A 13,476-nucleotide genomic window follows, 5' to 3' on the forward strand; every position below is an offset into this window, starting at 1 on the left:
ACATGATTTATTATCTTTTCAAAAGTCTTTAAATCAAAAGTTTGGTTTAGGATATGTTGATAAGAAGTATGATAATGTTACTTGGACAAATCATGCATCATCTTCTACGAATAACAATGTTAGAAAATTTCATACACCATTATCAAGGAATATTCATACTAAAAATAATCATGTTTTATCTATGTTTATTTGGGTGCCTAAAAACACAAGTTTGCATAAAAGAAGTACTTATATTTCAAATTTAAGAAAAACATATGTAATTCCACTAATTATATTTATGTTAACAAGGGGAAACCAAATTTGAAATGGATTTGGTCTCCTAAGTGCTAATCCAATGGACCCAACATAAAAAAAGGTATCAATGCTTACATGTCTATATTTCAGGTACCTCAAAAAGAAAAATGGATACTAGATAATGGATGTTCCAAACACATGATCGGAAATACTCAAATGTTATCTTCAGTTCAATACAAAAAGGGAGGAACTATCACTTTTGGAGACAAAAACAAAGGTCAAGTAATTGGTGTTTGAATCGTAGGTAACATTGACAAACCACTAATAGATAATGTTTTATTAGTAGATAGTTTAAAATATAATCTTCTAAGTATAAGTCAACTATGTGATAATAATTTTAAAATTATTTTTGCAAAAGATTCATGTCGTATCTATGATAATGATTTAAAAAATATTTTATTTAAAAGAAGTAGAAAGAAAGATATATATGTTTTATCCATGAATTTTTATTCTAATGATCATTGTTTAGTTGCATCGTAGAAAGAAAGATATATATGTTTTATCCATGAATTTTTATTCTAATGATCATTGTTTAGTTGCATCAATTGATGATTCATTATTATGGCATAAAATTTTTATTCTAATGATCATTGTTTAGTTGCATCAATTGATGATTCATTATTATGGCATAAAAGATGTTGATATATTAATATGAAAAACATTTCACGTATTTCTAAACATAGTTTAGTAAATGATTTGCCTAAAATTATAAATATGAAAAATTATTTTTGTGATGCATGTCAATAAGGAAAAATGCATAAATAACCTTTTAAATCTAAAGGTGTTATTTCTACAAGTAGACCACTAGAATTATTACATATGGATTTATTTGGTCCTTCTAGAATTGCATCTTTAAATGGAAGTTGATATGCATTTGTCATTTTTGATGATTATTCAAGATTTACATGTGTTATGCTTTTAAAGCATAAAAATGATGCTTTTGATGAGTTTTCTACATTTTGTAAAAATGTACAAAATCAAATCCTCTATTATTGTCATTATTAGAAGTGATCATGGTGGTGAGTTTGAAAATGAATTATTTTCTGATTTTTGTAATAAAAATGATATTTCACATGAATTTTCTTTTTCTTACACTTCACATCAAAATGGAGTTGTTGAAAGGAAAAATAGAACTTTACAAGAATGTGCTAGAACAATGTTATGTGATTATAATCTTCCTAAATATTTTTGGGTAGAAGCAATTAATACTGCATACTATATTTTAAATAGAGTTTTATTAAGACCCATTTTAAATAAAATAAGTTTTGAATTATTTTACAATCACATTCCTAAAGTTTCATATTTTAAAATTTTTGGATGTAAATGTTATATATTAAATACAAAAGAAAATTTAGATAAGTTTGATTCTGAATCTGATGAAGGTATTTTTATAGGTTATTCTATTCATAGTAACGCTTATAGAATTTTTAACAAAAAGACTTCTACAATAGAAGAATCAATGCATGTTTCTTTTGATGAATCTTGCTTATAGAATTTTTAACAAAAAGACTTCTACAATAGAAGAATCAATGCATGTTTCTTTTGATGAATCTTATGTTAATACTAGTGATAATAATAATGATGATGATGATGATGTTAATGATCAATCATCTCCTATTATTAATGATTCTAATGATACTAAGCATATGTAGAAGTTAGAAATCATCCACGTGATTTGATCATTGGTGATATTTCTCGTGGTGTTCAAACTAGATCACAATTGGATTTATATACTCATGTTGCTTTTGTTTCAACAATTGAACCTAAAAATATTAAAGAAGCATGTAAACATGATTTTTGGATAATTGCTATGCAAGAGGAACTCAACCAATTTATAAAAAATAATATTTGAGATCTTGTGCCTAGACCACAAGATAAATCCATTATTGGAACCAAATTGATATTTCGAAATAAATTGGATGAACCTGGTCAAGTTATTAGAAGCAAAGCTAGATTGGTTGTACAAGGTTATAATCAAGAAGAAGATATTAATTATGATGAAACCTATGCACCGGTTGCTCGTTTAGAATCTATTAGAATATTACTTGTATTTGCTTGTTTTATGGATTTAAACTATTTCAAATGGATGTTAAAAGTGCATTTTTAAATGGATTTATTAAAGAAGAAGTTTTTGTAGAACAACCTCCCGGATTTGAGCATGAAAGTTTTCCAAATCATGTTTTCAAATTTAAAAAAGCTTTGTAAGGTCTTAAACAAGCACCCCGTGCTTGGTATGATAGACTAAAGAACTTTCTTTCGACTTCCGGATTTAAAATTGGGAAGGTTGACTCTACACTATTTATTAAGAAAATAAATAAAGATATATTATTAATTCAAATATATGTAGATGATATTATATTTAGATCTACTAACAATGATATTTGTCAAGAGTTTGCTAAGACTATGCAGGATGAATTTGAAATGAGTCACATGTGTGAACTCAACTTCTTCCTTGGACTTCAAATCAAACAATTGAAGGAAGGACCTTTCATCAACCAAAGCAAATATGCAAAAGAATTACTCAAATGCTTTGGAATGGACAATACTACAAGCAAACGAACTCCAATAAGAACTACTACATCTCTTGACAAGGATGAAAATGATAAGAATGTTTATCAAAAGCTTTATCGATGTATGATTGGATAACTTCTTTACCTTATTGCTAGTAGACCTGATATAATGTTTAGCGTTTGTTTATGTGCAAGATAAAAATATCAATCTAATCTTAAAGAGTCACACCTTAAAGTAGTGAATTTTTTTTAGATATCTTAAAGATACAACAGATTTTAGTTTGTTTTATTCAAAGAATAGCACATTTAATTTAATATCATATAGTGATACTAATTTTGCAGGATGCAAATCCGATAGAAAAATTACAAGTGGTACATGTCACTTTTTAGGATATTCACTTGTATCTTGGTTCAGTAAAAAGCAAAATTCAATATCATTATCAACAACTGAAGCAGAATATATTGCTGTAAGTTTTGCATGTGCTCAAGTTTTATGGATGAAACAAACATTATCTGACTAGAGTATAGTTTGTCCTACATCCTTCATAATGTGGGATAATTCCAGTGCCATTAATTTATCTAAAAATCCTATTCAACATTCACGTATAAAATACGTTGATATTAGACATTATTTTTTACGTGATCATGTGCTTAAAGGTGCTATTTCATTAGATTTTATATCAATGGATAAACAAATTGCTGATATTCTAACACAAACCATTAAAAGAAGAAATTAATGTTAAATTAAGAAGGGAATTAGGTATATGTAAAATTATAGATTTAAATTAATTTTTAAGATCAAAACATATGCATATACATCATTAGTAGTCAACTAATTAGCTTAGTAGTCGACTACTCTAACGTGCATCAGAAATAAAACTTTCTGTCAATTACAAACTAGTCGACTAATAGTGATTGTAGTCGACTAATCTGAGTTAAAAATTGAAAACCTGCTTTATGTCAACTACAATGTAGTCGACTAATTATCTTAGCAGTCGACTACATGCTTGACTTTTTCACATATATATAATTTTTCATCTTATTGTATCTTTACCCACCAAACCCAAAACCCAACACTCATTTAACTTAAGTTAAATTCATCTCAATCATTCATTTTTAACTTGATCAATCCTAGCCCTATATCATTTTCTATTTAGATCAAATCTTGATCATAGGATTGAATTTTTGATCTAATCTTGACCATTCATTTTTAGCTTAAGAAAACTACCCTAACTCCTCCACCCACTCACGTTTTCACTCTCCCAAAACCGAAACCCCTCTTCCCCATTTCTGGAACACCGAACCCTCATCCTAGGGCATCACTTTTCCTCCTCTCTTCTCAAAATCTTCTTCAAATTGTTAATTTTTTGAGTTTGTCAGTACTTGTAGTCGACTACAACCACTATTAGCCAACTAATTTCATCTTCTAGGGTATCTACAGCTTGGGTAAGTTTCCTACACTTGATCTTTTGAAATTCATTACTTGAATCATGTCTAGGTCTAAGAGATAAAGGTCAGGTCCTTCAAATATTATTGAGGACTACACTATATACTCAAAAGATCCAAATTCTTTTGAGAAATTTAAAAAATTCCAAACTTTTGAGATACTACTGGGTCGTTTTGTTAAATTTGAAGACTTTGTAACTCATAATTTCAGTTCATATTTTGACAACGTTGGACTACTAGAGTTATTTTCATCTGAAAATAAAAAACCCCATTATCCTCTCTTAGTTCAATTATTTTACATAAATATCACTTGTCTTGAAACTGTTAACAAAACTAAAAAGATCAACACTCTTGTTAAGGGAATTAAGATTAATTTGACTTCTAAAACCATTGGAAAAATTTTCAATATCGCTTACCAAGGTGTTAGTCTTCATAATGTTAAGATGAGAGATCAAGACTTGCTTTCGAATCATATCTTTCTCCTAGGTCAAGGAAAACCCTTGAATCATTCTAACAAACTTAGACCTATTCCTAGATTTATTGCTCGTATCCTTGCTTACAATTTGTTTCTAAAAATCAGGAGCTTTCATTTCATCTCTCTAGACTTAGCAAAAGCCATATATGCCATAATGGCAAATATTCAAGTTAATTGGGCTGAAGCATATTTTGAAAATCTTTTGGTTCTACCTAGAGGATTTCTTCCGTTTGGAGCTTTTTTAACAAAATTTTTTGAAGCCTTCCATGTTGATCTTGAAACTGAAAATTCAATGATTCGTTCAATTGAGTTCTTTGATTCAAATGCCCTCACTAGGATGAAGTTAACAAACTTTTAACTTCATGACCAAACCCCAAGATGAGCCTCACCCTCATCAAGAACAAATCCCACAAGAAATTCCACAATCATCTTATCAAGCAGGCCCTTCCTCAAGTCACATACCACCTCCAATGCAAACTGATCCCTCATGCTTCTCAGATGCTTAATATAATACCCTATCTACTCCTATACTTGAGTTAGAGATTGGACAATGAGCACTATATGCTCAGAATTCTTCCATTTTGAGCAATCAGGATGACATAAAGAAGATGTTGCAAGACTTAAATATAAAGTTTGATTCATATTTTAAAGGACCTCCACCTCCTCCAGGCCCTTCATATTAGAGGAGCATGCATGCATCTCATGTAGTACTTTGATTAGTTTCATGTTTATGTCAAAAACTATGTCATAAGTTGGTTTGTTTATTTATGTCACAACCTATATGGTAGTTGCTTAAAACTTATTGTTTTCGTTGAAAGCTGCCTTCATCATTGATTTCATTAAACTTTAGTCGTTTACAAAGAATTCAAATAACGAAAATAAAAATTACAACTTTCTTGAAAATAAATACAAGATCCGTTTATCGGCTCTTGCTTGCGTGGGTTCTTCGCCGGTGCCGGGGTTTATCCGTGGACAACCGCGAATCAGATCCGGTTGATGAAAAATTCGGCAGAGCTTCGCCTTCGCCGAGGAAGTATTTGATTTGAAGCGCTAAGATCGACCATGCGAAATCAGGGCTCTTCTCAATATTAAGACCAAGCCTAATCTCAAGGAACGGACGTACGGGCTTCAGATCCTTCGAATGACTTCTCCTTTGCGCCGAAGTTCGCCGGGATCTCATTGGCCTTTGCTGAAAATTCGTGCTCCTTGACTCCTTAATCCAGCAGCACCTCGTCCTCTTGATAAAATTCCAGATCTTAAAAATGGAAGCCTTAGGCTGATATTTATAGGCCTCGGGTGCGGTTATTTGGATGAGAACAAGTGATTTAGCTCTATCTTTAGTTAAAAACAGACTAACCACGTTTGGGGATGATATCAAGTCAGTTAGGAACCCCTAAAATAGATAAATCCTGTGAAAACCGATTTAAAACCACCAAAACATGTGATTGGGCCTCAGACTGTGTGACGCGGGTCAGACAGGTCTGACCCGTGCTTGCGCAGATCAGACAGATCCGACCCGCGCTTGTGCGGGTCGGTCTGTTCCGTCCTGCGCTCGCGTGGGTCCGTCGTTTCTACCGAACTTTTGGACGGTTCACCGATTTATTGTACGCGACACGTTTCTTTCCGAGACTTGTATTTTTTTGCCATTTCGCATATTTGGTCGACTTGTTGACTTGTACGCTTCGTTGCAGAACTGATCGTCGAACGCGCATTAGTTGACGCGCGCGTGTTGACCGACGTGTGCGAGCTGATTAACGCGTGCGTGTTGGCCGACGCGCACAAACTGGTTGACGAGCGCGTGTTGACCGACGCGCGCGAACTGATTGACGAGCGCATGTTGACCGACGCGTGCGTGTTGACCGACACGTACGAGCTGATTGATGCGCGCGTGTTGACCGTCGAGTTTCGTGCGGGCTTAACGCGGGCGTGTTGGCCGACGCGCACGTGTTGACCGACGCGTGCGAGCTGATTAACACACTCGTGTTGGCTGACGCGCACGAACTGGTTAATGTGCGCGTGTTGACCGACACCCACGAACTGATTGACGAGCGTGTGTTGACCGACGCGTACGAGTTGATTGACACGCGAGTGTTGACCGACTCGCGCGTGTTGACCGGCGCGCGCGAACTGATTGACATGCGCGTGTCGATTGAGTGAGCCTTCTTGACTCGTCCACTCTTTGTTTTGAGTTGCATGCAGGAACTTATAGGTAATTTTAGACGCCTACAGATACCCCCTCCAAAGTGTTTCAGCCTCATTCTTTTATAGAGGAGTCTGAAATGCTTTGGATATGATGGGCCCCTACTTCCAGTCGGTGTTAAAGGACCTACAGCTGGTTTCAATTCTTGACTTCTCCATATTTCAGCCTATTCTGTATTTTGTCGAATAGCTAAAAATTTTCCCGGTGCTGTATTTATCGTCTGACCGTTGTTGAAGCCTTGAACCAGAATTGTTGAGTAGATTTTGGCTCATGTCATTGAGTTTACTTTTAAACTAATTATCTACATCGTAATGCGTTGACTGGCGTTGACCTGGGACTACGCATTAACCGGCATTGACCCTAGGGTTTCGTGTCGATCCTCATCGTAACACGTTGACCAGAGTTGACCTGAGGCTACACGTTGACCGGCGTTGACCCTAGGGTTTCCTGTCGATTCTCATCGCAACGTGTTGACTGCCGTTGACCTGGGGCTACGCGTTGACCGGCGTTGACCTTAGGGTTTCGTATCGATTCTCATCACGACTTGTTGACCGGCATTGACCTAGGGCTACGCGTTGACCGGCGTTGACCCTAAGGTTCCATATTAACCTGATGAGAACCGGTTTATACTCGTGTACTCCTGGGAGTTTTGGGAATCAGTTTAACCTCGTGTACCCGTCGGAGGTTGCCGGGTTATCCTTAAGAATTATTATACTAATATTCTCCGGGAACTTCCCATCAACAATGGAAAACAGTTTAGACTCGTGTATCCGTTGGAGTATGCATGGGACCTGAATATCCAAAAAGTGAGCGGAATGCTTCAAAGTCATCCGGAAATATAAGATAGGCTCTCGAAAATTCCGATAATAGGCGAAAACATCGCAATGATACCAAAAATGTGAAATTGGATCCCAAATATTCTGAACATGAACGAAATGCCGTGAAATCACGTAGAAATATAACATCAGGTTTCTAACATCCCGAACATGAGAGAAATGCCGCGAAATCATCCAAAAAATATAAAACTGCGTTCCGAACATTCTGAATATGAGCGAAATGCCGCGAAGCCACCAAAAATTTAAAATTAGGTCTCAAGCATTCCAAAATGCCGCGAAATCATCCAGGAGTATGAGATCGGACCCCGAACATTCCGAAAATGGGCGAAAACAAGCCAAAATACGGCAAAACGGGCGCCGAGGAGAGTCAGACCCGCGTTCACGCAGGTCTGATGGATCCGACCAGCGTGATCGCGGGTCGGATTAATCCCCCCGTGAGCACGTGGGTCGGGCACGAGTCCGACCCGCAGAACGCGGGTCGGGGGGCTGTAAAAGGGGTAAAAACCTCTATTTCTTCTTCCTTGGTTCCAGCTTTTCTCTCCTCAAAAATTTTTTTTTTTCGGTTTCAAATTTCCTTCTTCTCCAAACTCTGAATCTCCAAGACTCCTTCCACCCCAAGAATCCCAACTCAATCAAAATTCCTCCTTTTAAATTCCTCATCTCCCTCTTCTTCTTTCAATTCGGATTCGAACAAAGAGGGGAGATCCAAACCTAGGGTTTCGGCCACTTTGGGACTTTCTTCCTCTTCAAACTCCAAGACCTTGGGTAAGTTTTCTTCTCATGGCTTTGATTTTAGCTAATTCCTCAAGCTTTGATTCAATGATTGTAACCCTAGTTCTTCAAATTTGGGGGAAACTGAGATTTGGTTGAACTTGTGATGGCCGAATTTTTTTTTTTTTTTGGTTCGCGTTCATAACTTGATAACTGCATAAAACTAAAATTTGGGGCTTAGGCTTTGAATGTTGGCCGAAATTTTGGGTTGATTGTGTTCATGGCTTGATCACTGCAGTTTTGAATTCTTGCCTGTGAACTCAAGTATTGAAGGTTGAAACTCTAATTCTTAATTTTGGGGAGGAACTGAAATTTATGTTGGGTTTCTTGATGGCCAAAATTTTGGTTTTGTGCCTGGCCGAACGTTTCGAGTTAATGTGCATAGCCGAACGTTCCCTTTCTGTTGATTCTGACCTTCGGGTTTGCATCTGGTTGAGAATGAGGATTGAACTCATTAACCTGTTGTTTGGGGGAGGTTGATGGTTGGCCGACTGAGTTCTTTGTTGAATCTGTCCATGGCCGAGCTGAGCTTTTGTAGAATCTGTTCCTGAACTTAAGTATTGACTAAGAATCTTAACTTGTATTTAGCCGAGCTTTGTATATGATTGAATTCGTATGTAACTAAATTCTTGTATATGATTGAACTCTTGTATATGATTAAACTCGAACTTGTATATAGCCAAGCTTTGTATATGATTGAATTCGTGCATAACTGAATTCTTGTATATGATTGAACTCTTGTATGGTTTGAACTTGTACATGACTGAACTCGTATGTGACTGAATCCAAACTTGTATGTGGTCAAAATAATTTGAATCCAAACTTGTGTATGGCTCGAGAACCTTATATGCCTTGAATTCGAGCTACTCTTGTATATGATTGAGTTCTCGTATAGTTCAAACTTGTACATGGTTGAACTCGTATGTGACCGAATCCAAACTTGTATGTGGTCGAAATAATTTGTATCCAAACTTGTGTATGGCTCGAGAATCTTATATGCCTTGAATTCGTATTTGGATATGGCCGAGAATTGACTTGAACTCAACTTGTATATGAGCCGTGTATGAGGCGCTTAGTTTGATTGACTTGCATATTTAATTTTCCTCTCACTTGAATCGATAAAGCCGTATAGGTTTAATTAGACCCTTAACTGGAAAATTCCATTTTGTAGAATTTTGATTAAAGATTCACAATTTCCCTTTTAGTCTTTCGATTCATGTATCTTGATTCTTGATCTGACTGAGCTGTTGATCTTTATTATAGATTAGCCATGTCGACGAGGAGATTGCGCCTCCCGAGGACCCGCTCAGCTACTCAATCGCCTGAGAGGGAGTGTCCATCTTTCACTAGTAAGCTCTCATAATTTCTTGTTTATGAACATAATTTCCTGCTTATGAATTCAATCTTCATTATGTCATGTTGCATATTGCATCCCCTCTCTGTCCTCCTTGGTGAGGCAGTCGGGAAGAGCTGATATCCTCCTTTGTGGGGGTGGATGCTTCTATATTACATCCCCGCTCTGTTCTCCTTGGTGGATGCTTCTATATTACATCCCCGCTTTGTGGGGGTGGACGCTTATCGGATATGTTTTGCTTGGGGAAAACGCGTCTTAAGGCCATATTGAAGGAAATCGTGCTATGTCTACATGCATAATACACAGCGGAAGACATGTATGTACAAAAATACTAAGCATGTAGAGAGCATGAAATATTCATATGGATCGTCTAATTAAATCTAACATGATCCTTATTATTAAGTGAGCATACAAGAGTTAGAAAGTCATACTTTCGTAGCGTGATTCGATGGAAGATCGAATAACCCCTAGCTCTTGCTCCTTGTAGTAGAAAATCTCCTTGTAGTGGATCTCCAAGTCTTCAAGTGAGCTTGATAAAATGGGAGTCTTCTTAAGACACAAGGCAAGATATCCACCCCGGGGTTCTTAAAATCCTACTACTTCCTCTTGCTCAAAGATTGCTAAAGTTTAGTAAGAGGAGAGCTCTCTTTTATTCTCTTATGGAAAAAAACACTTAGCCAATTTTCCATTAACCTTTCCATAAGAAAAAGAGCTCATATTTATAGAGTGAAATGTGTTCATGATATGAATGACTCATCCTATGAGTCATGCAATGAATCATCAAAAATTAATGATTAATCAAGTGAGTCATGCAATGAATCATCTTATGAATCATTACATTTCAAAACCATGTGCTAATAAACCATGTGCTCAAACCATACCACTAAGTGACTCATCTCATGACTCATTATACATGGTATGTGTATTTCATAAATGAGAATACCAAATTATTATCACTAATACAGTATTTCATAAATACGGTATATAGTATTATTCCAATCTTTAACTAATTAGTCACTATATGACCAAATAAATCAAGAGTTGACCAAAAGTCAACTGTTGACCAAAAAGTCAACTAGTTGACTAAAAGTTAACTTTATGGGAAAAATACTGGAATTCATTTCCTAAGCACATAGCATTCCGATTTTACCGATATACATAACCGTTTATGTGTATCCGGAAGAAATCATATATGCGTATCAATCATACGCATCACTCCATAAATTGTGTTTCATAGGATTCAAGTACGCGCTTGGTGTGACTCTAGGGCCCAACTTAAAAAACTCGGTAGTGGATCATATCCATAAGTACAACAGAGGTGCTAGCTACACATGAAGACCACCCGGGTATAAGTTGTGATAAAGGTCTGCAAGATGCTTATCCAATTTTATCAGGACCACTCAATGATAATACCGTACAGTCCGGTCTCTTCGTCAAACCATGTCAAACTATTGAGCCTAGGGTATGGCAAACTGTCAAACCCTAATAGCTTGATTAGTGTTTATTGATATTAAACTCATAACCTATAAGATCAAACTGACACTCAGTTTATCTTATTCACCTTGGCCAAGGATTTCCAGGCTATAGTTATATCAAACAATCTTATGACATCAACCCCTATACTGGGAGAGACGAATCCCTTCTTGGCATCTCAATATCTACTTATGTCTCGGGATGTACCCAACAAGAACCGTTATGCACAATTCAATAAGAACTGTGGTTAGGTAAAAGTCTAAATACATCTTTACTGACATATAAGATATTGCACTCATGCCTCAGGTCAAGAGACTACTATGTACTATATCACTTGAGAACTTCTATTTGACAGTTAAGTATATTACCAACTAGATGTTCTCGGCGAGTCGTTCAGTCAACTCATTCACTAATGAGTCACCTGTATACTGTATCTTGATGTCTCACATCAATGATCTAAGAGATTGATCATCTCCTTCAAAAGGAGAAATAAAGCATACACTAGTCTAAACCAAAGTGATGATGTCCTATCTCAACACTTCATCAACTAGGAACATTTTAGAATATACGTTACCGACTAATCAGATCTCTTCATTACGATCACTATCCGAAATGTCTGATAGTCTAGTATTTATTCTAAGGACATTATCTGTATATTTAGAACATCAGATAAATCTGACCAAAATAGCATACTATCATTTTGAACAAGGATGTTATATACATATAGGTCCTGTTACAATATACAATAATTGCCTGCAGGGCACCTATATCTAACAAACTCCCACTTGCACTAAGGCCAATTATAGTATCTAATACCCAATAGCTCAACAAGTTTCTCAAATTGTGAACGAGCAATTGCCTTTGTGAATGGATCTGCTATATTATCTTTTGTGTCTACTCTTTCAATCTTGATCTCCCGGCGATCAACTATCTCCCTGATCAAGTGATACTTCCTCAGAATGTGTCTGGACTTATGGTGAGATCGGGGTTCCTTTGTCAGAGCTATTGCAGCATTATTATCACAGTATAAAGGTACTGGATCTTTAATGGTGGGAACAACTTCCAGCTCTAAAAGGAACTTCCTCATCCAGACAGCTTCTTTAGCTGCATCATTAGCTGCAATGTATTCAGCTTCCATAGTCGAGTCTGCTACTGTATCCTGCTTGGAACTTTTCCAGCTGACAGCTCCTCTATTGAGGGTGAAAACATATCCTGATACAGACTTACTATCATCGATATCGCTCTGAAAGCTTGAGTCGGAAAAAGCCTCCATTCGGAGGTCACTTTTACCGTATATCAAAAATAACTCTTTAGTCCTTTTAAGGTACTTAAGTATATTCTTGACCGCTTTCCAGTGCTCTTCTCCATGATCAGATTGGTATCTACTTACCAAACTGAGTGAATAAGCGATATCTGGTCTAGTACATAACATGGCATACATGATCGATCCTACTGCCGAGGCATAAGGAATTAGACTCATGCGTTTCCTCTCTTCATCAGTCCGGGGAGACATCTTTTTAGAGAGGGAGATTCCAGGAGATGCAGGTACAAAACCTTTCTTGGAATTTTCCATGCTAAACCGTTTTAGCACTTTGCCAATGTATCTAGATTGCGATAATCCTAACATCCTTTTAGATCTATCTCTATAGATCTGAATACCCAGTATACAGGATGCTTCACCTAAATCTTTCATGGAAAATCTTTTTGATAGCCAAATTTTAACCGCTTGTAATGACGGTATGTCATTACCGATTAAGAGTATATCGTCTACATATAAAATAAGAAACGATATAATACTCCCAATTATCCTTTTATACACACATGGTTCATCTGGATTTTTGATGAAACCAAACTCTTTGATAGCATCATCAAAACAGATGTTCCATCTCCGTGATGCTTGCTTCAGTCCATAAATAGATTTAAGCAATCTACATGCTTTTCCACTGCTCCCACTAACTACAAAACCCTCTGGTTGCGTCATATATATGCACTCTTCTAAATCACCATTTAGAAATGCAGTTTTAACGTCCATTTGCCAGATCTCATAGTCATAGTGAGCAGCTATAGCAAGTAGGATCCGAATAGACTTGAGCATAGCCACTGGAGAAAAAGTTTCA

The sequence above is a fragment of the Asparagus officinalis genome, chromosome 3 (genome assembly GCF_001876935.1).
Source record: "Asparagus officinalis chromosome 3, Aspof.V1, whole genome shotgun sequence".
Lineage (NCBI taxonomy): Eukaryota > Viridiplantae > Streptophyta > Magnoliopsida > Asparagales > Asparagaceae > Asparagus > Asparagus officinalis.